This window comes from Agelaius tricolor, unplaced genomic scaffold, assembly GCF_023055355.1.
Source record: "Agelaius tricolor isolate 1412-34295 unplaced genomic scaffold, bAgeTri1.0.p SCAF_3, whole genome shotgun sequence".
In the NCBI taxonomy this organism is placed as follows: Eukaryota; Metazoa; Chordata; class Aves; order Passeriformes; family Icteridae; genus Agelaius; species Agelaius tricolor.
Window position 1 is genome coordinate 40,077,548 of NW_027269263.1, and position 23,588 is coordinate 40,101,135.

Here is a 23,588-nt window from a genome sequence, read left to right on the forward strand (position 1 = left end):
CCAATGCAAAGAAGGGTGTGAACAGCTTTGATCTTATTTTGCTGAAGATATGAGCTGACTAAATGCCAACCAGCCAGTCTAGGAACAACACAAAATGGGAGCATTCCTGATTAGTTGCTCTCTCTGTAAGCTAACACACCCTTGCAACTCAAAATGGCCCTGTGTATTATTTTCCACATGATACTGAACTATGCAGAAACTAAATTATATGACTGCTGTGGCCCTTTTAAAATTAATTTAAAGTGAATAAGTTCAGTAAATTCAAGCTGTTTGGAGGCAAACTGGCTAACCTGGTTAACCCTTTTGAACACATTAATTCACAGAAATACATTTGTGGGAGCTCCTGTTCAGTGATGAGTTGGTTCCTGCTACATGATATCCCCTCAGAACACCCAGGATGCTTTTACTGTGTTTGTATTGCCATCAGCAACTTTGATTCCCCTGAAAGCAGCTGATGGTTTGCAGTAACCACAGCACAAGTGAAGAGTTCACCTCTCACAAATTGATCAATTTTGTGGGTGCCCTGCAGAGTCATGGATAGAGTTACAGCCTTTAACTGCTAACAGGTGAGAAGAAAATCAACGCTGCTTAAATTAACATGAACGTTCACTTCAGAAACATGTATCTGCACCTTCAATACCTATTTATTTGCAATTTCACCACCATGTTTTTGTATTCCATCAGTTATGATCAGTTTCTAAACAGATTCTGTAAATACTGCAGCACAGATTTCATCTCTTTATGGGCAGGGTGCAATGTGAATTGGAGCCTTCACTGCACCTCAGGACCCCAGAGAAGCTCTGTTCTCTTAAGTGTTTTCTGTTGTTGGCCGTATACTCCAATTGCCCTGCACATGAACTATTTAAGCAAAGTCTAATATTAGGCCTGGCTCGCTAACGTTTATTTACTTTTTGCTAGGAGATTGTGTTCCTTCTAAATTATGCATGCCTAAACTGCAAACATCAGTTTCTCCTTAACTCCGTCCCTTAGCTGGATATAAGTAAATTAATTATGTTAGTTCTGTTAAAACTGTTTTCAATAATCCATTATTTTCTGCTGCAGCTATTTAAGCAGAAGCAACTTGGCTTGGCTATAGGAATGTGGCATGTCAAACTACTCTATTTGTCACTCTTTCTAAAATGACATTAAAATAATTAAACAACATGAAATGGCTGTGATTTTAATTGAGAAAAATTTAGGAAATGCCAAATGTTGGCTGTCTGCACTTTCTTAATGGGTTTACACAGTGTATGTACTTTAGTTTACACTACATAAAACAGCATCATGTTCATTTTTCCCCACCAGTCTTATGGAAAAATAACAACAGCAGCAATAACAATAACATAATTACACATAATTATTATGTGGAGAAAAAGGTCTACATAATACTTAGTATTCTCAGGAATGGAGCCTTAGGTAGCTAAAAATTAAATAATATTGAAGCCCTGCCTTGGGAAGCCTTAAGGATGCGTGCTTGTGACAGATTCACTTCAGAGGAGAAGTGCCAGAGCAGAGCCCCAGGGAGGTAAGTTGAACACAGCCCTGCACATGGACAGTAGATATCCTGCCCAGTAGATGCAGGATAGTGTGGCTAAAGCAAAATACAGAATAGTTTCTTCTCTGACAAGGCTCCAAGCAAGGGTCCTATGGTGAAAATAGCACTTTGTAATGTAGCAGTTAGTGTCAAAATGTGGAAGTTTTTTCAATAGCAGCCTTTGTGAATGTACGCATGCCAACAAATCTATACTACTTTGCAGTATTTACATTATTTGCAATAGAGAATGAAACTTCTATAAAATAATTTCTCTGATCATTTCTGTCAGTGATGCATCTCTGTCACTGAATATATTGTATATGGTTTTACTCTCAGACTCTGAATATAAATGCCTTGCTCCATGCTGGATTTGGTTGCCTCTGCAGAGTGATTTTTCTCCTTCCAAATGTGACTGGCAGCTCTTAAGAGCAGCACATATGTACTGCAGCTACCTGGGGACAGAACACTATTAACTTCTCTCAGGTTTCCCAATGCATGTTTATGTTTTGATTGTTGGGAAGAACTTTGTAAGACAAGGTCATACATGAGAGAAGGAGGACAAGGAGAACATGGAGTTTTAGCTCAGCACATGGACCAGCATTGTGCTGCCTTGGCAGTGACCTACCCTTTGCATTTGCAGCAAGGAGATCCTGCTGACATCACCACTCACCCCTGCCCTCCAATCCCCAGTCCATCTCACTTTTTGGGCTTGGTTTATGACATAGGAGGTTGTACAAGTCATAAAGAAAAGACCTTACTCTAGTCTGGAGAGCTGTGAAGAGAGCTCCAATATTTCAGGATGGAGATGAGAATTTTAAACCTTCCCATTCCATTTCTCAGGACTGTGTAAATCCAACCATCTCTCGGTTAGCAGGGACAAAGGAGGGGGATAGTCCTTGGTGGAGCTCACCTCCATGTTGTTGGGAGGGAAATCTGGTCCCTTTTCATCCTTTCCATTCATGAGTCTTTATGTTGGACTTGAGAAATCATCCTTTACATGTTCTTGCTCTTTCTGCCCTTAGAGACACAACTCTCCTGGTTCCACAGACAGTCCTAAACACACTTTTCCCCAGATATTTCTGGGGACATTCCAGCCCTCCAGGGCCAAGGTGCAGTGATGCTCTGTGACGTCCAAGAGACATCCAAGCAGGCAGATGAGATGCAAAGGACATCAGAGAGCATTGCTGTTTAAAATTACAGCCAGGTACACCTGGCTGTGAGCTGAGACTGATGTGCTGATGGGTTGGTTCATGGAAGAAGAAGCCCAGTTGAATTTAAGGGTCTCCATGGTCATGAGAGGAACAAACCGAGGTGCTGAACCCAGCTATGTGTCTGCAATTCACAGACCAGCTGCAATGCCTGCCTCGCACATGATACAGTGTTTTGACCTGGTTTTATAGCTCTTTTGTAGAAGAACAACATTTCTGACTCCATAGTCTGATCTTTCACCTTTGATATACCCAACTAATGCAAAAAGATTTTTTTCTGAGGTCCTCAAACCCTTGTAAACATCAAGTCTCAAAGTCAGAATTTCATTCTGAATGATGGTTTCAGTGAGGGTGAGGGTGCATTATACTAAGGCTTGGACAAAATCTCCTTGAAGGAGTTTTTTGTAACAGCTGCATTTAACTCAATAAAATATAGGAAACAGTAAAGTTCCTTCATGGAATTAGACAGCTGAAAAAAAGAGCCATTGCCAAGATCATAGCAATATACACTATTGTAAAGGTCCCAGATAAAAAATGGGTTTTTTGGGCTTCATAAAAATGCAGAGGTGAGGACACCATGTGATGGAGTTAAATGTGAAAAGGAACTGCATAACCATCACAGGCTGACACAAAAACATCAGACAAGCAAGCAAATAGCCACAGCAAGTATTAGAAATGTAGCCTCAAAAAATGTCAATAGTCAGAGACATCTTTCCATGGCAATTCCACTGCAAGGATTTAAAAATTGGGAATAAGATTGTTTTTTGATAACTTTGGTTTTAGTCTTTGTACATTAAAGGGACAAAAGTCAGACAAGTATCTAACTTTAACATTGTTTTTTCTTTCTGAAGGAAACTTCCATTAAGTCTCTGAACACTGAATAGCAGTTCACATTCAAAAAGAAAAGCATCTGTCCCCAGAATCTTGTCATAGTTTCCTGTGAAATTCAATGTATTATGCCAGGAATAGCAGTAATGAGAGCAACAGATAAATATCATTCTGGTCTGTGCTTGTTTCATACCTCTACTAAAATAGCTCCACCTCTCCTTCCTGCTTTCACATGGAGGTAGGAGAGACTAAGTGAGCAGTGGTAGCACTTCTCCATGGGCATGGGCTTTGCCCAGCCAGTAGGAGAAGGGTATCTTGCCCAGGAGCTCCTACCTCTGTCAGCCTGGAGGAACCTCCATCTGATCCTTATTGGGAAGATTAAGGCTGTTTCCAGGCTTGAAATAGCACTTGAAGCTTTGAACACCAGGGATGCTCTCTGGTGCTATAAGGGACCTTCCATGAACCTGTAAGGGGTTCATGGAAGTACTGTGGAAGGCCAGCCACTAGGTCTGGCTTTGAGCTAATAGATTCTCCTTCTTTGGTGGGTTTCTTACCTGTACAGTAGCTTGGGCTTCCTTGAGGAACATGTTTTCCTTCATAATTTGCAAAGCTTCCTCGTAGCATTGTCAGAAGAGAAAAATCTTTTTTTCCTGTGAGATCAAAGGGCCAGAACTCATGGAGCATCCCTTTAACTAAAATGGTCTAAGTTTAAAGAGACTCCTTACACCAGGATGTGTAAGAAAGGAAAGGGTGGTTGTAGCAGAAAGCCTTTGGAGGTTTGTCCAGACAAAATGAGTCACCAAGAGAAACTGTGTACTGAAAGTTGGTAGAAAGCTCAAGCCTGGAAGCACAGACTAGCAGCTCCTGTGAAGTTTTTTTGTGCATTTGTCAGCCTAAGCCTTATGGGACTAGTTAGTTCTTTAGTATAGTTCCATCTCCTAGAGCTCTTTGAAACTTTCTGTAGTTGCACACAGCCCTGAAAATCCAAGCTAGGCTTAGTAGGCTTAGTATTTAAAATGTGTTCATCATTTCTGAAGTGCAGAACATCGGAAGAGGCTGCTGACATCCATAGTGTATAGACAGAAAATAAAGCAAAATGATAATTTTCAAGCATAAGGGTTTATTAAGAATGATGGTTTTGGCTCCTTTAGTTATGGCCAGTGGTACAGTACTCTCACAAATTCAAAAGAGAGGGGCTACTTCTTGTGAATAGAACAGCTTAGTAAAGAAAATAGTCTCAGAATACATACCAGCAATACAGAAGAAAAAAAGACAGCCTATTAGGAGCTAACAAAATTCGGAAATTGTTTTAAAGAAAATAGAGTGTTCCTTGAAATCCTCCTATTTCCTATTTATGGCCATACAAATGCTATGGGCTTTGACTATCTGAATGTCAAGGAGTTGCCTCTTCCTCATCCAGGAAAGGTGCCTGTCAAGTAAGCCAAACTGCTGGGATGTGTCCAGCCTTTGGGAAGGATGCAGGAAGGCAGGGCTATGGGCAGAGGTAAATCTTGTGTTCTGGCTTCCCTTGGGTGCTTAGGACCCTTCAGCAGTGCCTGCCAGCACATAGGAATTTTATGCAGTTTTCCCCATTTTCCACTGCCACACTGGCCACCATCAGTGGTCTCAACATGCAGTGAAGGAGCCAAGTCTGCCTGGTCCTATGGATATCTGTGTTTTAGGATGAAACATACTGCTAATCAGAACTAAAGATAAGCTCTTTCCCCAGTCATATCTGGGCTGGCTTTTCATGCAAACAGGTAATCTATCACTAGTATTCATCAGGAGCTATAAAATGGTGTGTGTTGTGGAGGTACTGAGATGGTTGGTGTGAAGGTGGCATTTGTAAGCTGCTTCATCCTGTTATGTCACTCACCACTGTCACAAGGAAGCTGTCACTAGAAAGCCTCAGCAGATGTTATTGCATTATCCAGCAGAAGAGATGCCATTAGGCATTTTGGCCATTATGCTTCAGAACTCCTTTCAAGTCCCACATAGGTTAATAATTCATGACAATTATTTAGTTGATCTTGATCTGAGGATCACAAGGCACAGCTAGGCTAAGAAATTCTCAAGGCCGCAAGACAAGTTACTGACAGACCAAGGAAATGCAATGGAAAGAATCCAGGCTCACAGTCTGGCAAAGGTGAGTATGTTTAATTTACAGACTGCTTGACATAATTGCTTGTGTCTGCCTATAGAAGTGGATCTTTATGGAAAAGGTTACCTGAATAGGCCAGGACTGGGTAGTTAGTTTCTCTAGGGAAAAAACCAAAAAACCAAAAAAACCCCCAAAAAACCAACCACACCCCACACCCCCCCCCCCTTTCTTATTAGCTTTGGAAAAAATATTTTCTTTATATTTAAATTTTCCCACAAATAACATAAAATAAATTATCAGAGACTGCAAGGGCAACTGTAGTACTAGCATTTTCTACAGAGGCATTCTTAGAGAAAGCTATTCAAACCCTTCATCCTGAAGTAGCTCCAATGACTCCAATTGCAGTAGGTGACTTACTTACCCAATACATATATGTGTGTCTGTAATCTAGAAATATACTTAAATTGCTATTGAAAGTGAATGAAAAAAAAATTCCTAAACCTAATATACTGTTTTGGTGGTATGATAACTGATATCAAATTATTATGGTCTAATATGAAAGAATACAGAGTGATTTCATCCGGGCACTTAGTTTCCTGATTGTTTTGAAAGAGTCACCACTAGCACGGAGTGATTTCCCGTGCTGTATTTCTCAGCGTGTGGCAGTCATGGTAGTGCAATTAAACACACATTGACTCATGCATGCTCAGTGCAGGCACCAACAGCCACGTCACTAAAGTCATTTTTAGCCATGATTTATATGCAGCCCTGGGGCAGCTCAGTAGTTCTCTGTCGCTGCTGTTTGTATAGCTTTGTCAAGGAGTGGGGAGTGTTTAGAGGTGCCTTTGGGGCAGAAGGCGCGGCGCTGGAAGGAGCCCGGAGGAGTCCAGGCAGCCTCCTGGTGGCAGCACGTTCCCGCGGAGCGAGCACCCACCCTGCTGCAGCCCGCCAGGAAGGGCAAGCAGGCACCCAGGGGGGGAGAGAAAGGAAAAGAGAAAGGAAAAAAAAACCCCAAACCCACCCCGAAACAAAAAACAATAACAACAACAAAAAACAAGCCACAAACCAAAACCAAAAAACCAACCAAATACCCCCCTCCAAAAAAAAAAAAAAAAGAGAAGGAAGAAAAGAGAAGAAAGGAAAGGAAAGGAAAGGAAAGGAAAGGAAAGGAAAGGAAAGGAAAGGAAAGGAAAGGAAAGGAAAGGAAAGGAAAAGAAAGGAAAGGAAAGGAAAGGAAAGGAAAGGAAAGGAAAGGAAAGGAAAGGAAAGGAAAGGAAAGGAAAGGAAAGGAAAGGAAAGAGAGAAAGAGAGAAAAGAGGGGGAAATGAAAAATGAAAAAGATAAAAGGAAAATAAGAATGAAAAATAGCATAAAGAAAGAAAAAACAAAAAGGAAAATTAGGGAAAATAGGGGAAATAGGGGAAAAGAAAAATGAGAAAACAAAGCAAAGAGAAAAAAGAAAAAAGAAAGAAAAGTAAATAAAAAGCAAATAAAATTTTTAAAAAGAAAAGAAAAAATTAGGATATGAAAAGATAAAAACATTTATATATAGGCTTGGTAGTATGACAGGTTGGGATTTGGAAATGTACTTAACTAGAGAATATTAGGTGATATGTCTCTAGGAAAGTAAAAATGAATTTAATCATTCCTTTAAACCTCTGGAGACCTTTAAACAATTCAAAAGTATTAGACATTTGTTGGCATTTTGATGTAAATTTTACCACACACTATGTAGAGATGAAAGCATTTTGTATGGTTTATGTACTCTGTATTTGAATATACTATTTCCCCTGTACATAAATTCCTTTAGTAAATAGGATTTAACTAGTAAGTTACACAGAATAAGAATGATTTGGTATTTTTAACCACACAAAGGATTAATACACTAGAAAATACACAAGTTCTGCTCAGATTTTTACCTCCCAGTTACTTGTTTTAGTCCCTAGAAGATGATTTCTCAAAAGAAAGAAAAGCCTTCCCTTGCAGAAATGACCTTGTAGCACTAAAAATTTAGGTTGGCCAACCCAGCACAGGGGGTGCAATAAAGAATAGCAGTTCTCTGCACCAGACAAGAATCTGAGAAACAAACTTGTGGAAAACTGATCCCCAGAATAGATGGTGTTGGTCCCTCCTTGACTTCTGCATACTGGAAGGAGAATTGCAACAAGGAGTGTACTACTGCACTAATGGAGCTTTCATCGTTTTCTCCTGCAAATCCTCATACCAAGAATTAAAAGAGGCTGAATCCAACCAAGAGAAAATAAAGAGTGAAATCCTGAACATTTCAGTCAATTGCAATGATTGATTATCTCAGATTTACCTTCTTCCCTTTCCAAACCTTACCCACTGAATCCACCCCATCAAAGAGAAATGTCCCATATTGTCCTGTTGGAGTGAGGTCTGTCTGGAGCTCTCATAGGCAGAACCCCAGAGCTGTGAAGTTCCAGTTGCTCTCAGTGCCTGGAAAGCTCCCTCCTTGACCCCATCTCCTGTTGCTTACCAAGGAAACCCAGGCACAGACACACAAGAAGTTGGATCTCAATGCAGGTTGATTTTACAGAGAAGGAAGAACCTCTAGCAAATTAAAGTAATGGCAGAGGAACTCCTGTGGAACTTCCCTTTAGACACACATAAGGAAGCAGGACTACACAATAACTTCCAAGGGCTCTGCTCACTGTTTTGTCTTCAAATGCAAAACCTGGTTCTGCCCATAAGTTCTGTGGGCTGGATAATAACATACTTTTGTGTTGACTGGCACTTAGATGTTGTGTGTTCACAACATTTTCAGTTGAACATATCTTCCTCTGTCTCTGTCTGCAAGGAGCACTATTTCCCCCCCAGAAAATAACAATCCAAATGCAGGTTATTTTTGCCAAACACTTGAGTAGAAGCAGCTCCTTCAATTAACAGAAGAAATGGTCCTATAGGTCTCTATAGGACCCCATCTGACTGTCGAAATAATCTCCTCGTGTTCAGTGTGCTGAAGTAAAGGAACTTTATTTTGAGTGTTTGCATTTTACAGCTTTTTTCTTTACTCTCAGGCACTTGAAATGTGTTATTTCTGTTTTCAGTGTGATAGACTGGTATTTAATCTTACCTCACAAGACTGAAAATCCTTTTGTAAATAAAATGAATTCAGACTGGATGAAACCATTATGCAGGAATGATTCAGATATTTGATTTTGCCTACAAAAAAAAAAAAAAGATGGAGACAATCATGGGCTATAAAAAATGGAGGAAAGTTACTGGTGCTTCTGTCAGAGTCTTGGCAAGACTTCCCTCTAACACAACACAGTCCAGGGAAGACATTGAAGTGATTCTGATTCAAGTGTAGAAGTAAGAGACATTTTTGTAATTTAAGTAAGAGACCTTTCTGTACTTTACTGAATGGGAGAATATTTACTGTTTCACATTTTGCACCTTCATGCTAGGAAGAGAAGTTCCATTATTTTGGTTGTTTCAGTGTAAAGTTTTGAGGATATGATTAGGTTCAAAATTGAAGTATTTCTTTTAATTTTGTCAGTACTTTTTATTCTGTCTAAGAAAATAATTGTCAGTTTAAAAATATTGGATAGGCAATCTAAGCCCAGGACACTGACTATTGAAGAGGCAGACTTTCCTTACAGGTTGCCCATAGTCTTGGAAACCTATTGTGGGCAGAGCTCTTGCTAGCATTGATACACAGAAAAATGGTGTGGTTTTTTCATGATGAAAAAAAACAGACTCTGGACTTCCAGGAAAGGAATGGTACTGCTGCTTTCAGTTTTTACATTATAACTTTCAGTAGATGCAAGCCTTTTGGGGTCACATCACCTTGACTATTATGAGTTGAGTTCAAAGTAAGTTGAGTTGGCCTTACCATACCCGTTCTTCTCCACTGGAAGCTGCAGTCTAGGATTTTGGTGGCAGATTTTGGTGTGAGAGACCTGCCCACAGCCCTGAATGATTGTTTGCCAGCTGTCTTGTCTGCTGGTTTTAGTGTGCAGCCTTGTGCAAAAGCTGCTTCTGGAAAGGCATTTACTGAGTTCCATTGTTGCAAAGAAATGTAAAAAGATAACAGGTTATACCTGTATTTTCCTTCAGTCATCTTGGTCAGGCAGAAGATTGGACTCTGTTTGCTGTCAGAATATTGACTACAAACTGGTATATGTTACTAATCTAAGTGTATTGATATGAGATTGATATGCTTACACTCGTGCTCTCCAGACCTCTACATTAGATAGAAGATTTTCAAAATAACTAGTTCCTTTTCAAAACTTGCATAGACACATAGGTCAAGCCCTCATGTGTAGCTGGAGAGAAATACATTGGAATAAAACTTACATGTATAAACTTCCAATTCCTGTATTTTTCAAGGTTTATTACTTTTTCTAGATATGTTGTATAGTTTACATACATATATATATATATATATATATGTAATATATACATGTGCAGATTGCTTATTCCACTTATTCTAGAACGGATTTTTATATTCTGCTGCATGTTAGACTCAGTCAAGTATGTGCCACTTAGTATGGACTGTTCTTTCTCATTGAGGTAGGAAACTTGGCACATATGGTTTTCTCTAGAAAACACCAGTGTCTTCAGGCCAAATGAGAGCAACAAGAAGTCACATAACATGCTACCCTGAGGAGCCTTGTGATTAAAGTAAATAGCATGGTATGAATTAGCAAAGAGGAATGAAACTGGCTGATTACAGCTCTAACCCTCATGCTCCAAAGACCATGCTATCTGAAGATGTTATCTTGTCCCTTAACTACTGAATCATTTACATCAGACTTCATGAGACAGCTGGTCTGAGCCAGACAATAAAAAATAAGAAAAGCACAATATCTCAAATCCTAGCTGAAATTGCCCCTGAAATGGGATCTAGAAGACTTAAATGATGAGCAGGAAGCTATCTAAGGGTAACCAGTGGAAAACACAAGACAAAAAAAAGTCTAAACTCACTACTTTTCTCTTTTGTTGCATATTCCATATATTTGTATATACTTATATTTTAGGACTTCATATACCACTTGTTCAAGAACTGAGAGCATACTTCAAGCCCTCGTCTGAGTGTGTTACACACATTCATTACTTAAAGCATACAGTGTTTCCTTGATTATTTCACCCACTACTCAAAATAATTTGTGACTTCATAACATTTTATTTATACAACAATTACCTTGATTCTCATTGTTTGAATCGTAACTGTATTGTTTCATTGTAGTTAGTTTTCCTACACTTGGGATAGTTAGTTCAGATTTTAACTGACTTTGAATTGCTAGCTTCATAAATTTTCAATAAAAGCCTAAAATCCTGTAATTATTGTTTTCTTTCAAAGCTGCAACATATGTTCACCAATCATGGATAGTATGAAGTAACCTTAGATGATGAAGTCTCTTTGTTCTCCTTATGATCTGATGGTCTCTGGTCATTTTGCTCACATTGAAGTGGGAAAAAAGACTACTACAATCCTGGATATTTGAATCTGTCCTCACTGACAGACAGGGAAAGCTATTTTTTTAAATGCCCTAGTCAAATTCAAAATGGAGCAGAGTTCTATGTCAGGGAAGAGGTTATTTTTATTTCACCCAGTACAGATAAAATTTAAGCTCAAAATTAATGCAGACATGCATATTCCTGCACTAGAGCTGCATTGTCATTAAGAATCCTTGACTAGAATTTTGGTGTCTTTGGTCTTAAGGTAAGTTGCTATTGGTGCTGCTACTTCTAAAGTGCCAGGATCAACCTTAATTGGCTTTTCCACACAAAGCTTTGAGCTATACCAAAGTTTGGGAAATTATATTGGAATACATGAGGAGTTCAACTTGCTTTCCTTCCCTACTCATGAAAATTGAGTTAAAAATTTAAAAACACCAAGAACCATATTTCTCAAAATAACTTGACAAAAAAAGATTAATATTAAAGTATTATTCTGTTTTATTATTTTCTAATGATTAAATGAAATGTTGAACCACTAACTTTCAGAAATGGAGGATGAACACCTAATATTACTGTGAGAGGCAGCAAATGGTGAAATCAGTAATAACCTTGGCAATTGCCTTGGTTTCCCTTCTTTCTTTAGCAGTCACAACAGATACATCAGTGGAGCAATTTGTTGCTTTGCTTTTCATGGCCACCTCCTCCATTGTACAGCCTGGCTTGCTGTCCAGGCTTGAGTGGTCTGGAAGCATGGATGAGATCATCAGCTGGCTTTAGCAGCACCACTGCTATGGGCTCAGTTTTCACTCTGGGCAGGGAGGTCTCCACCTGAGTCCTGCAGTGAGACAGGCACAGTTTAGTGCAGTTTCTGCTGCCAGCTGTGGACGTTGGACCAAGCCAGACCAGTTCCAATCTCCCACCACCTCCCTGGCCAACATAGGGAAGGCTCAGCTGCATTCGAGTTTCTCCACAAAGTCATTGTGTGAAGAAAGGTACCCTGGGAAGAGGACCTGTTACCAAACTACCAATCCAATCAATCTTTAATTAACCTCAGAAGGAGGAAGAAAATTGTAATTTAGGTAACATGTTTGCAACTGTCCTAAGGCAGAAAAGCAGGCAATGCTGCTCCATTGCTTTTGTTTGCTTACCAAGAGCAGAGACCACCCCTTCTGTCCCCCTGGAGTCCCCAGGCAGGTCAGGGCCATTATTTGCTCCCATCACCTGAAGGACATACTGGTAAATACCAGGTCTGAATGATGTCACACATCACACGTGGGAATTTTTCCTTTTTTTTTCCAAAATAAAAAGATTTTTTTTTATTTCTGCAAAATGACATAGAATTACTAACTTTACCAATATTTGTTTTGCTTAATTTTTCTGTTTCCCATGTCAAGCATCTGTGTGAAGCTCTATTTGAAAGGGACGACACACACTTCTTGCAGAGTAGCTTCTCTTTGAATTATTTTATTGGAAAGCATGTTGCCTAGTCATTAAAAGAGAAGTAAATTCTGCCCATTGAAAAGAAGAGGGCTCTTTTTGGAAACATGTTTTTGCCACTTTCAGAAAGCTTACCAAATCACTATTTATATCTACATTTTATTCTTCTAACAATGCAAAATAGAGACAATAATAAAAGCTCCTTACCTACAAATGAAGTTTAATATAGAGATATTTCAAATGCAGTGTTCTGGGCTTACAACTGTAAGCCTATGAAAAGAAGTTAAACAATTATTAAATAAACTGTTGAGTTGATGATACCTGACCCCATATTACTTCAAAAATTATCTTGAATTATGAATTAACTTCATTAGTCAGATGAAACATTAATTACACAAATAAATATTTCAGGGCTAAACTAAAAGTGAGAAATCTCATTCACTTTCTGATAAAATTGTTGATCTGTCAGTACTGGAATCTCAGCCACTGAATGAATAAACTCTTTGCTTCTCATATGCAAATATTCTCTAACTGTGATCTAATAGATTACAGAGGTTTTCTTACACGTAGGTTTTTCAAGGTCAAAGATTAATGAGAAGTTATGATAAATATTATTTGCTAGATATGATATTTAACACACATTAATGTAATTAATCTCTTAGGACGTGTAGGTAAATTGTGGTGTTTATTATACAAGGATGCATTGCAAAGTTATTTCATACATGGGGGATTTTCAAAGTCCCGCATGATGACATTGATGTAGTGCTACTACTCTGTTATAATCTTTGTATATTATTTAAGTGTAACAAATACTTCATTCACTGCCTGCCCTAAACTTTGCATTTGATGACATTCTTGCTGCTGTGTTAATATCGGGTCTATTAAGCTGGACCTCATGGTCCATTACCCTTTCTTTAGGCCTGACCTCATGAAGTTTAAGGGTCTTGAGCACAGTGTGAAAAAGCAAAGGGTTTCACTCTCACCCAAGGAGCTCATTAGGACTTTATAGAAACACAAGAAATACTCACACAGTACCAACATTTGCACTGAGGGATACTCACCAGACAAACAGCCTGGTGTCAGGAGGTGTTCATTGTTCCCTTTTTCCAGGCCTGCACACCAATTTAGCAGGCTAACTAAAGGGATCACTCATTTGTAATCCCCCATTTCAGCCTTTGTAGTGCAGATTCATTTGCCAGCATCTTTTAACTCTGCTTCCTTGAAATTCCCATTTCACTTAGGACAGTGTATTTGAAATCAACTGGCTACTTGAAATACACTGGCCAGGATTACACTTGCCAAACGCTACAGCGGGATTTGGAGGTTGTCTTTGTTTGCTGCCTCAAGGCAAGCAAACTGTCATTCACAGCATATCTTTAAAAGACCTTTTCACAAATGAGGGCCAGGTTCTGCTCTGTTTACCTGCCTTGAATAATGCTCCTTTTCTCCTAGATTTTAGCTGATTTACTGAAGGGGGAAGGAGCTATAAAAGCTGCAGAAGGCTGTCAGAGTCCCACTCGAACTAAGATAAGAATAAGGAACTGCTCTCTCTTCTTCCACTAATGAAACAACTTTGCACTTCTTGGGCTGGAGTCCATCTGTGCACCTGTCTCCACAAAGTGTCAGCATCTTTGGCAAATATGCTGTGTGTTGCTAGCGGCTGATAGCACAGTTCCTTATGGTTTTGGGTGCAGTATAAACATCACCCTATATCAATAGATCATTAAGGCTTTTGCAGTATTCAGTCACTGAGCAGAACGACATAGGTTGTGTCTCAACCATATTATAAATGAGTCTTCTTTTGTATTTAAGACTTGGATATGAAACTCCAAAGTACTGATTTTTAATTAATTCTCATTTTTTGAAAATTGATGCTCATTGCCTTGGGCAGCAGCAGCCAGCTGTCTGGGTGGCAACCTTTGGCATACTTTTCAGAATTTCCACACTTCCCATAAACACAGGAACAACAGACCAAAGGGACTCACTTTACACCAAATCCAAAGGGGTTTATGTTTTCAGGCAAACAGGAAAGATTGTGTAGATAATTTTTTTCTGGCAAAGATTCTTTTTAATATTTCACAATAAGGTATCTTTACATCAAGACAAGCTATTTTGCATCCTAGCCACTTCTCACATTCTCTGTGAGATGTTTTGCTCTAAGAAATAGCAACTGACATTAAAATAACTACACCTTTGGGTTTGGCCATGTGTGAAATCTGAAGTAGGGAAATTGTTGTTCACACATAAACAGCATTTAGGTGGGTATTCCTACTATTCCCTTATATTGATATACATTACACTATGAAATCAGTGGAGAAACATACAGCAAGAATTTGTTAATTAGTTTTAATATAACAGCAACAGAAAAGTAGTACCACATGACATCTGTATATTTTGGTTATGAGCAAAACTAGTTTTGTTAGTCCCTGTTTAATTTTTCTACTTCAGAAAGAGCCACCACGTAAGTCAATTTGGTGCCATCAGTGGATATAATGTAAAATAAATACAAACAAAACAGTCTGTTAAGGAAATATCATATCCCTTCAGAATCACCAGAATGGATTCGGGTCACTGTTATAGTTCAGGAATGCTGTACATTTGCTGACAAATATGTTCACAGTTAGTTCTTGGTCAATGAGCCCTGCCTGGAGTATTAGGTGGGATTTATTCACTACTACAGCCTAGCATAGAAAAGCTTGGGTCTTGCTTGGCTGTCAGCCATTACAAAGCTAAGATCTCAAATCTCCATGGTCACAGTTTGGTTACTTTTTAGTTGCTGTGCCATCTCTATGTCATTTTATTGACCCATAAATTTACATCTCTGGGAGTTTCCTAGCCCCAGCCCACGAATGTTTCATCTGTTTACTCTTAAGTAAAATAGTGAGTATAATTTTGAAAGGGATTACAGAGGAAGAGATGAAAAGGCCAATGAAAAATTCCACACCTCATTTGAAGGCAATCCAAAAGCTTAATGGAAATGTTGAGAAGGATGCAATCAGAGGAGGTAGAAAAGGGAAGGAATCTCTGGTCATCTGAAATGACCAGTGAACATGTAGTGAAAATAGTGATTTTTTGAAGATAGCAGCCACCCACACCATTTCAGTATCTTCAACAAGTGGCAGGGCCAAAGGACAAAACATGAAACCAGTTAACAGCAATTCCAGCATAGCCCCTAACAACAGTGTTCAAAATGACTCGTGAAGACTCATACTGTCTTCATTGTGAAGTCACTGAGTTTATCTTAACAGCTTTTCAGAGATAATTAAACTGATCTGATATGCTGATATTTGGATTGAGGAAGTTGCAGAGCCAGTTACACAATCGATTTTGGCATCTCTGCTTTGGGGATGCAGAGATAGGGGGCTTGAAGGGGCAGAGGCATTTAAACAAACAGTGTCATTTCTGCAGTGAATGTCTGATTGCGGCCTAGGACTTTGGCCTTTGGCCTCCAAATTTATTTAATCTGAGACATCAGATTAAATAAATTTCAAGGTCAAGACACTGCAAACAGGAAGGCTCCTGAAGCTATCACATCAATAGTCTGTAAATTTCACTTTGTTCTCTCACAAACAAAACAAACAAACAAATGGAGAACCCATTCTTCCAGCTGCTGTTGTTCTTAATTACAATGCAGAGGAAGAGTTAAGTCAGCAGTTACTTGAATGGAGTCCAGTAAAAGTCGTTCTTTTCAATAGCAAATGTATACTGCTTGAAAGCTTGTTAGATAAAGTGTAGCATAAAAATCAACCATAGGTCATCGACAATTTTAATATTTCCTGTATGGATTTGTTTGCATTCTTAAATAGGCAGAGGCTGGGTGTAACATTATCTTTCAACATTTTTCAGAGTAGTATTTGTATCTTAGCTGAAATAATTTCTTGAAGTAAGTGACATCTTTACTTTGGGTTCTGTTGTGTTCAAGAACTTCATGCCTAGGTAACGGGGCCAAGTCCTTGGTGAAGTGGGAAAAGCTAAAAAATAGGTTTATCTGATAGAACTGCTCAACTTGAAAAGTTTACTTCAGACTTAGTTGAAAGTAAGTAGAAATAAGATGAGTAAGGCCAAGGCCCACCTAGAATCAAATCTGGCCAAAGATGTCAAGGACAACCAGAAGAGCTTCTTCAAATGCACCAATAACAAAAGGAAAACAAAAGATAATGTGGGCTATTAGTAAATGGAGAGGAAGGCCTGCTAACAGAGGACACAGAGAAGGCCAGTGGAATCCTGGGCTGCCTTAGGAAGAGCACTGCCAGCAGGTCTTCTGCCCCTCCACTCAGCCCTGCTGAGGCACATCTGGAGTCCTGTGCCCCATTCTGGGCTCCTCAGTGCAAGAGAGACATGGAGCTCCTGGAGTGGGTCCCACAGAGAGTGACAAAGATGATCAGGGGAAGGGAGCATGTCTCTTATGAGGAAAGGCTGAGGGAGCTGTGCCTGCTCAGCCTCAAGAAGAAATGACTTAGAGGGGACTTTGTCAATGTCTATCAGTATCTGAAGGGAGGGTGTCCAGAGGATGTTTCCAGGCTCTTCTTGGTGGTGCCAAGCAATAGGACAAGAGACAACATGAGGAAGAACTTCTTTACTGTGCAAGTGACTGAGTACTAGAACAGATTATCCAGAGAGGTTGTGGAGTCTCTGCAGATATTCAAGATATTTCCTGGATGCCATTCTGTGCAATGTGTTCTAGGATGACCCTGCTTGAGCAAGGAGGTTGGAGTAATGACACACTGTGGTCCCTTCCAATTTTATACATTCTGTGATTCTGTGAAATTGAGGATTCTAAGCATTCTCACTGAACAGTTATAATGTACCTATGGCTAAGTATAACTCATACTGACTTTTATGTCTGCATGTTCAGCTCTTTGTACAATGGATGGTGACTAGCCAATCTCTAGACCTTCCAATTATAGTGACACCAAGAATGTAAAAGTAATACAGTATAGTAAGAATAACGTAACAACAGTACTTAGGATAACTAATAGGACAACCAGAATAGGTGTAAAATAAATTTATGCTTTCCTGTGTTAATTTTGTAAAAAATAAACCAGCTGTGTAGCACCTACAAAGGATCATACATGAAATTCAACAGAAGCTCAAAAAATTGTATGATCTTATTCAATTATATAAGAGTAGTAGATATTCTAGTGTGGTATCAAATGGCAAAAAAATCATGAAGGCAGGTTTAGATGGGAACAAAGAAAAGGACAATTACATGAGATTTGAAGTGAAATTAGTGTATGAGGTGCAAAGATTGGGCTAAAGTCTAATAAGGGCAAATGATGCTGGTATATTACAAATGCATCTTCAAGATGAGTTACTATATTAAAATACAGCTATGGGTTTGATATCTAGGAGAAAATCAGAGAGGTAACTGGACTTTGAATCAAAACAGCATAATATCTTTTAAGTTGGATAAAATAATAAAAACCTCCTACTGTCATCAGCTGATAAGTGTCAAAGAAAAGCCTGTGCATGACAAAGAGAAGATCCTATAGCAGTGACTGGAAATAATATATTTCAAGTAGCTTGAGAATAAAAATGGCCCCCCATTAAACATGGCATGAGGACAGTCAGAAAACCATGAGTCATAAATCCTGAAAGTGACCTATTTCATGATCACTTCTGACCTTCAGAAATTGCATTCCCAACCTGGGACATTATCAGTTCCTACACAGGGAAGTGTTGCCTCTGGAATGTGTAGGTGATTTTACTGTTTCACACTGATTAGTATGAAACTTGATATTTTAGCATCAAATCAAGTGATGATAATGACATAATACAAGTTTTCAGTTTTTTTAAAGAACTTTTAGGCAAAAATGATCGAGAAAGTATTTTCCAACTAAAACCATTTTGTCAGTAAGTTTTTGACTAGCTGTAATGACTCTTACATGGTACCATTAAGACGTTATTTTCTTCTTCAGAGTATAAAGTAAGACATTTAAATGACATGAGTGTGTGGTGAGGAAAGAAGTAATTGTATACAAAGGAGTAGGCGCTATGCAAATACCTGGCTAGATTACGATCTAACTTAACTGAGTAATTGATCACATCCTTTTGACTTCTATTTCAATGACTTGAGAAGAGTGTTTAAATAGAGGTTACTGGGTGCAGTAATGTTCTTATAGGTGGTTAATGCAGAATCAAAGTTTATGTACATAGGACTGACAGAATGACCAACAGTGATAGGTAAAATAACACATGGTAAAGATGCCAGAGTGCCTTTCCCTAGCAACTACATTTCTTTATAACATTAGTCTATCTCCTAAATAATTTCTTCCTGTTCCAGTTAATTGATCTCTCAAATCCATGCTACCTAGGTATAATTTTTTTTACTTAAAAAAAATCCAACAAACCACAAAAATTGTTTCAGTAATTATTTGGGAAGATAACTGGCAAACACATGAACAGAGACACACTAATGAGCATGGATATAAAGGAAAATTGTGTTTAACTAACACAATTAACTTCTTCATGGGAAAAACAATGAAAACCGACAGGTGTGAAGTAGGAGACATCCTGAGTTGACTATGAAGAGGCTTTTTAATTTAGCATCACATAAAAGATTGATATGTACCATCATTAAACATAGTATTGATGGTGGCATCTTACACTGGGGAAAAATGGTTCCCTAAATGAGATAAGAGAACTGTATTAAATGATATAAATTTAGGGATGTCATAAGAATTGTAATGAGAATTAGGTTTAGAATTTCCTCCAGTATGCACACGCATGCAAAGGAGAAAAAATTATAAGCTTGAATTCTAGTGAAAAAAAAAGAATGTTTGAAATATAGATATTTTAAAGTAATGAATCTTAGACCATATTTATTGTCAAAATTTATTCTTGCATTTTTGTAATAATAATTAAAGAAAAGATTTTTAGAGTAATAACAGAAACTCAAATACAATACTTGATACCTGTAAAAAATTTGGGAAATATCTTCTTTGCTATTTGTTTGCTTGGAGACCAAAATGTAAATGAACAGCTATGGTTTGATATGTTAATTTGGTCTTACTTCAAAAGCAGACAAGCAAAGAATGCAAAGGACACAGAGCACAGGTAGTAACACAGTGTATCTCATATATGAAGAGCTTCTAATCTACAGATAATGCAATTCTTTCCTTGGCAGCCTGCAAGGAATAAAAAGAAGAAAAAAAGGATTTCTTATGCACAGTTCTGTATTTTCACCATAGCATTGTTTATGCTTACAGCTTTGCACCTCATGATACTCTGAATCTCATCACTCCCAAAATATTTAAGGTATAATCTTAATCTTCAGTGAAATTTTTCCAGTATTAACACATGCTTGAAATAAATTTCCATGTCAGGAAAAAAAATCAGTACACCAAGAAAATGAACACTATTCTTATTTGCAAAGTATTCCTAAAATAGATGATTTTCTTTTCACTAACTTTGACTTATGAAGTTTTTAAGTGAAATTCCAAAATTGGGCAAGACCCATAACAGAGGTTAGACAGAGCTTTCATTTTTATATTTGTCTTCATAAAGCCTGTATAACTCTATGGTTAGGACAAAAAATAGCAATGCTGGTTCACACGGCTAATAAAATAGTTAATTTCCAAAGATTTAAGTACCCATCTACTGACTATATTCGTTTTTGCCATTATCAGCTAAAGCAGAAACCCTTGGAAGTTTTAATCATACCATTTCAGCCAGATCCTTACCAGATATAACCTTTGAAGCATGATTATACACCCCTGTGTGTATGGCACTGCCCCAAATTTCTCACCAGCTTCTGGGCAACTACAAAATGTAGTATTGTAGTTTCATGAGTTAAACACCTCATGGGCTCTGAGTTCTCCTAGACTATGGGAGTCTGTCACCCCAAGGGCAAGGTCAGCACCCCAGTGGCCATCACACGCCTAAGCCTTCACTGGAGCACACATTTTCCACCAAAATTTCTCTAAGTGTCCTTTTTGTTCAACAGAATCCAGGCGTGTACAATGGATGGAAAACAAGATTAAAGCCAGTAGTTAGGGCCTCCTTTAGCCAAAAGACGTTCAGTTACAAGATGATACCCATTTTTATGCTTTAGCCAGGTGTACAGCTAGTCAGGACAGCTAATGCCAAGCATAGAGCAATCTCACAGCAGAATGTGAGAAGTCTTCCCCAGGTCACAGAGTGCAGCTTTTCTGAATGCCTTCTCTCCTGCCCCACAGACCTCCTAGTCCTCACTGTGCTCATCTTAAGTGACATGGCGTGTGATAACCAAAATTAAAAAACAAAACAAAACAAAACAAAACAGTATTTTGGTTTAAAAAGGGCTATCTGCAAAAATAAGAACTAATATTTTTTACCTAGAGGATGCCCAGTATGAGAACTTGAGGTTTTGTGGATTCTTGTCTTAATCACAGTACAAGGACCCATAAATAACGGTTGTACAGAAAGATCTAGAAATATAGTTCATCACCTTTTCTCAGCTCAGGGAGCTTTCTGTTGAGAAAAGGGAAATATTGTAAGGCCTATTCCTTATATGGAATACTCACAATTATAACATGATTAAAAATTGGTTTGATGTTGCAGCACTGTTTACACAGACCTGTCATCAGGAACATTGTTCCTGAATACTAGAAGAAATTCATTGGATAATTCAGGTTGAAAAGACCTCAGGATAGTCCAATGGTCAATAGTCCAATCTCCTGTTCATAGCAGGGTCACTTCTGAGTTCAGACCAGATTACTCATGGTTTTATCCAGTTAGGTCTTAAAAATCTCTGGGGATGGAGATGGCACAACCTCTCTAGGAATTTTCTACCACTGCTCAATTGCCCTCATGGGAATTTTTTTCTTTCTTTCCAGTCTGAATTCCTTGCTTCAATTTATGCCTGTTGCCTCCCGTTCTCTCTCCATGCTCTGCTGTGAAGAGCCTGACTCCATCTTCCTGCTAACCTCCCCAGAGGCACTGGGAGGCTGTTTGTTGCCCCCGAGGCTATGTCTCTTTCAAGCTGAACAAGCCCAGTCCCTTCAGTTTCTGCTCTCTGGACAAGTGCTTCAGACCCCAATCAGCTTCGGGACAATGCTGAACTCACTACAGTTTATCAATCTCTTTCTTGCATTGGTGTGCTCAAAACTGAACACAGCACCTAGATGTAGACTAACAAGCATGGAGGAACGGGGAACAAATCCCTTCCCACAGCCCAAAGGCTGCATCCCTATTCACACCTGAGGCAGCCTTGCTGTCAGGGCACATGGTTGTCTACTGGGCCCCCAGGGTGGGCCGCTCCTGCAGAGCTGTTCCCCAGCCTGGGCTGCTGCAGGGCTGCTTCACTCTTGGGGACAGCACTTCCATTTTTCCCTTGCTGAATCTCACAAGGTTCCATTAGCTCTTGTAGCTTCCCAGACTGTCCTTTTGGGGGATGGTTGCAACATTTGCCTTTCTTGACCTTCTCCAGTTGTTAGGGGCCTTCAAGTCTCTAGGACCTTCCAAGGACAACAGATAATAGAGAATCATGTTTTAAACATGAGGACATAGTTAAATGTAATTTGCTCCTATTTGTTCCAGAAGTAAAAAAAAAAAAAAAGGTTTAACAATGTTAGGAAGACACCATTTGGTTCAAAGACCTCAAATGCAATGGGTGAAATCTAGGCTCTCTGGAAGCCTCTGACAAAGATCTTTTTGCCTCCAGAGGGAAATGTAATGGCATTTATAGTTCGGCTAGGGCTTGGGTTTCCTTGCTCTGAAGCTGTATTTGTCAAAGTAATTGAAAGTAACTTTTATTTTTTTAAAGGTACCTCTGATTGCTCCAGGCATAATTCAAAGTCCCCAACAATGGTAAGACTACTTTATTTAGGTTAGATTAGATCAGATATTTAATATGAAAATTTCTGTAATTAATTAAGCCTGTTAAGGGAAAAATAAAAAATCTGCATGGAGCTTCTGACTACTGTGCAAAGTTAGGAGGGTTTGCACTGTGTACTGTGTCTTTCCTATTAGGTATTATTTTAATGGCAAGAACACAGGAAATTTTCAGGAGAGATTAAATTATGCAATGAGTCCTTTCTTTCTAATTAATCTCAGAAAACTGTGCAGATTTTACTGCTGCAGGAATGCTCAGGCAAAGCATATTTATTTTACTTAGTCTAAATCTAAAAGTTACTTTATCTAAAATTGTCTTTCTACCTGACAATCAAAGAATTTGTGTGTTCCTGTAGGGATTAAGTCAGGAAGCAGTTTTCAACAACAACAAATTGAAACGTTTACACAAGGAAGTGTTGCTTTTATAAGTGATGGGAAACTTCAAATTTGATTACAAGCAACCTTTGGCTTCCTATCTGTTCAACAATAGGCCATGTTGTTAAGGGCAATTTCCATGCACAGCATGTGGGTCCCATTTTTTCATCCTTAGACATGGTTGTTTACTGTTCAGAACTGTTTATGCATTTTAATCAGGCTTATTCAGCAGCCCTTAATAAATCACCACTAAGTGAATGTACCAAAACAAGAACTATTATACAGGATTTGTTCCCCTTATGCAGTATTTGCTGCCCTCAGGTTCCACTGGATATAAAAATAAAGAGTAAATGGGTAATTGAGTCAAAAGAATACTTATGAGACATATGATTTTAGTGCCTTTTGCTGAGGAGTTGCCTCCAGCAACTTCCGTTAGCTACAGGAGCTTGCCTTTAAATTCAGCTCGGGCCAGAATGACTTAACAATTGGAACCTGCCTTCAGCTCACAGCACTGGAAGGCTTTTTGAGGGGGTGAAGCTGACAGCCCAGTTCCTTCCTGGCAGACGTTTACGTGAGACAAGGCAAAAGTCACAGAGATAAGTGCTTAAACATTCAGGTATCTTGGGGTTTGCCAACAACAGAGGAAAGCCTGCTAGTAAGAAACTGCTATGAAGAAGTAAATAGATCATTTTAGTTACTAATATAAGAAACATACAGAGAAAAATTCTTTTTGCATAGTCTGGTGAACAAAAACTTTCCGAAAGAGTTTCAATAAATAGTAATGGTTCCATTAATAAATGTTTTCTGTGACAGCTCTACTGCATAAATAGAAAAAATTCCAGAAATGAAGAAGTATTTAATC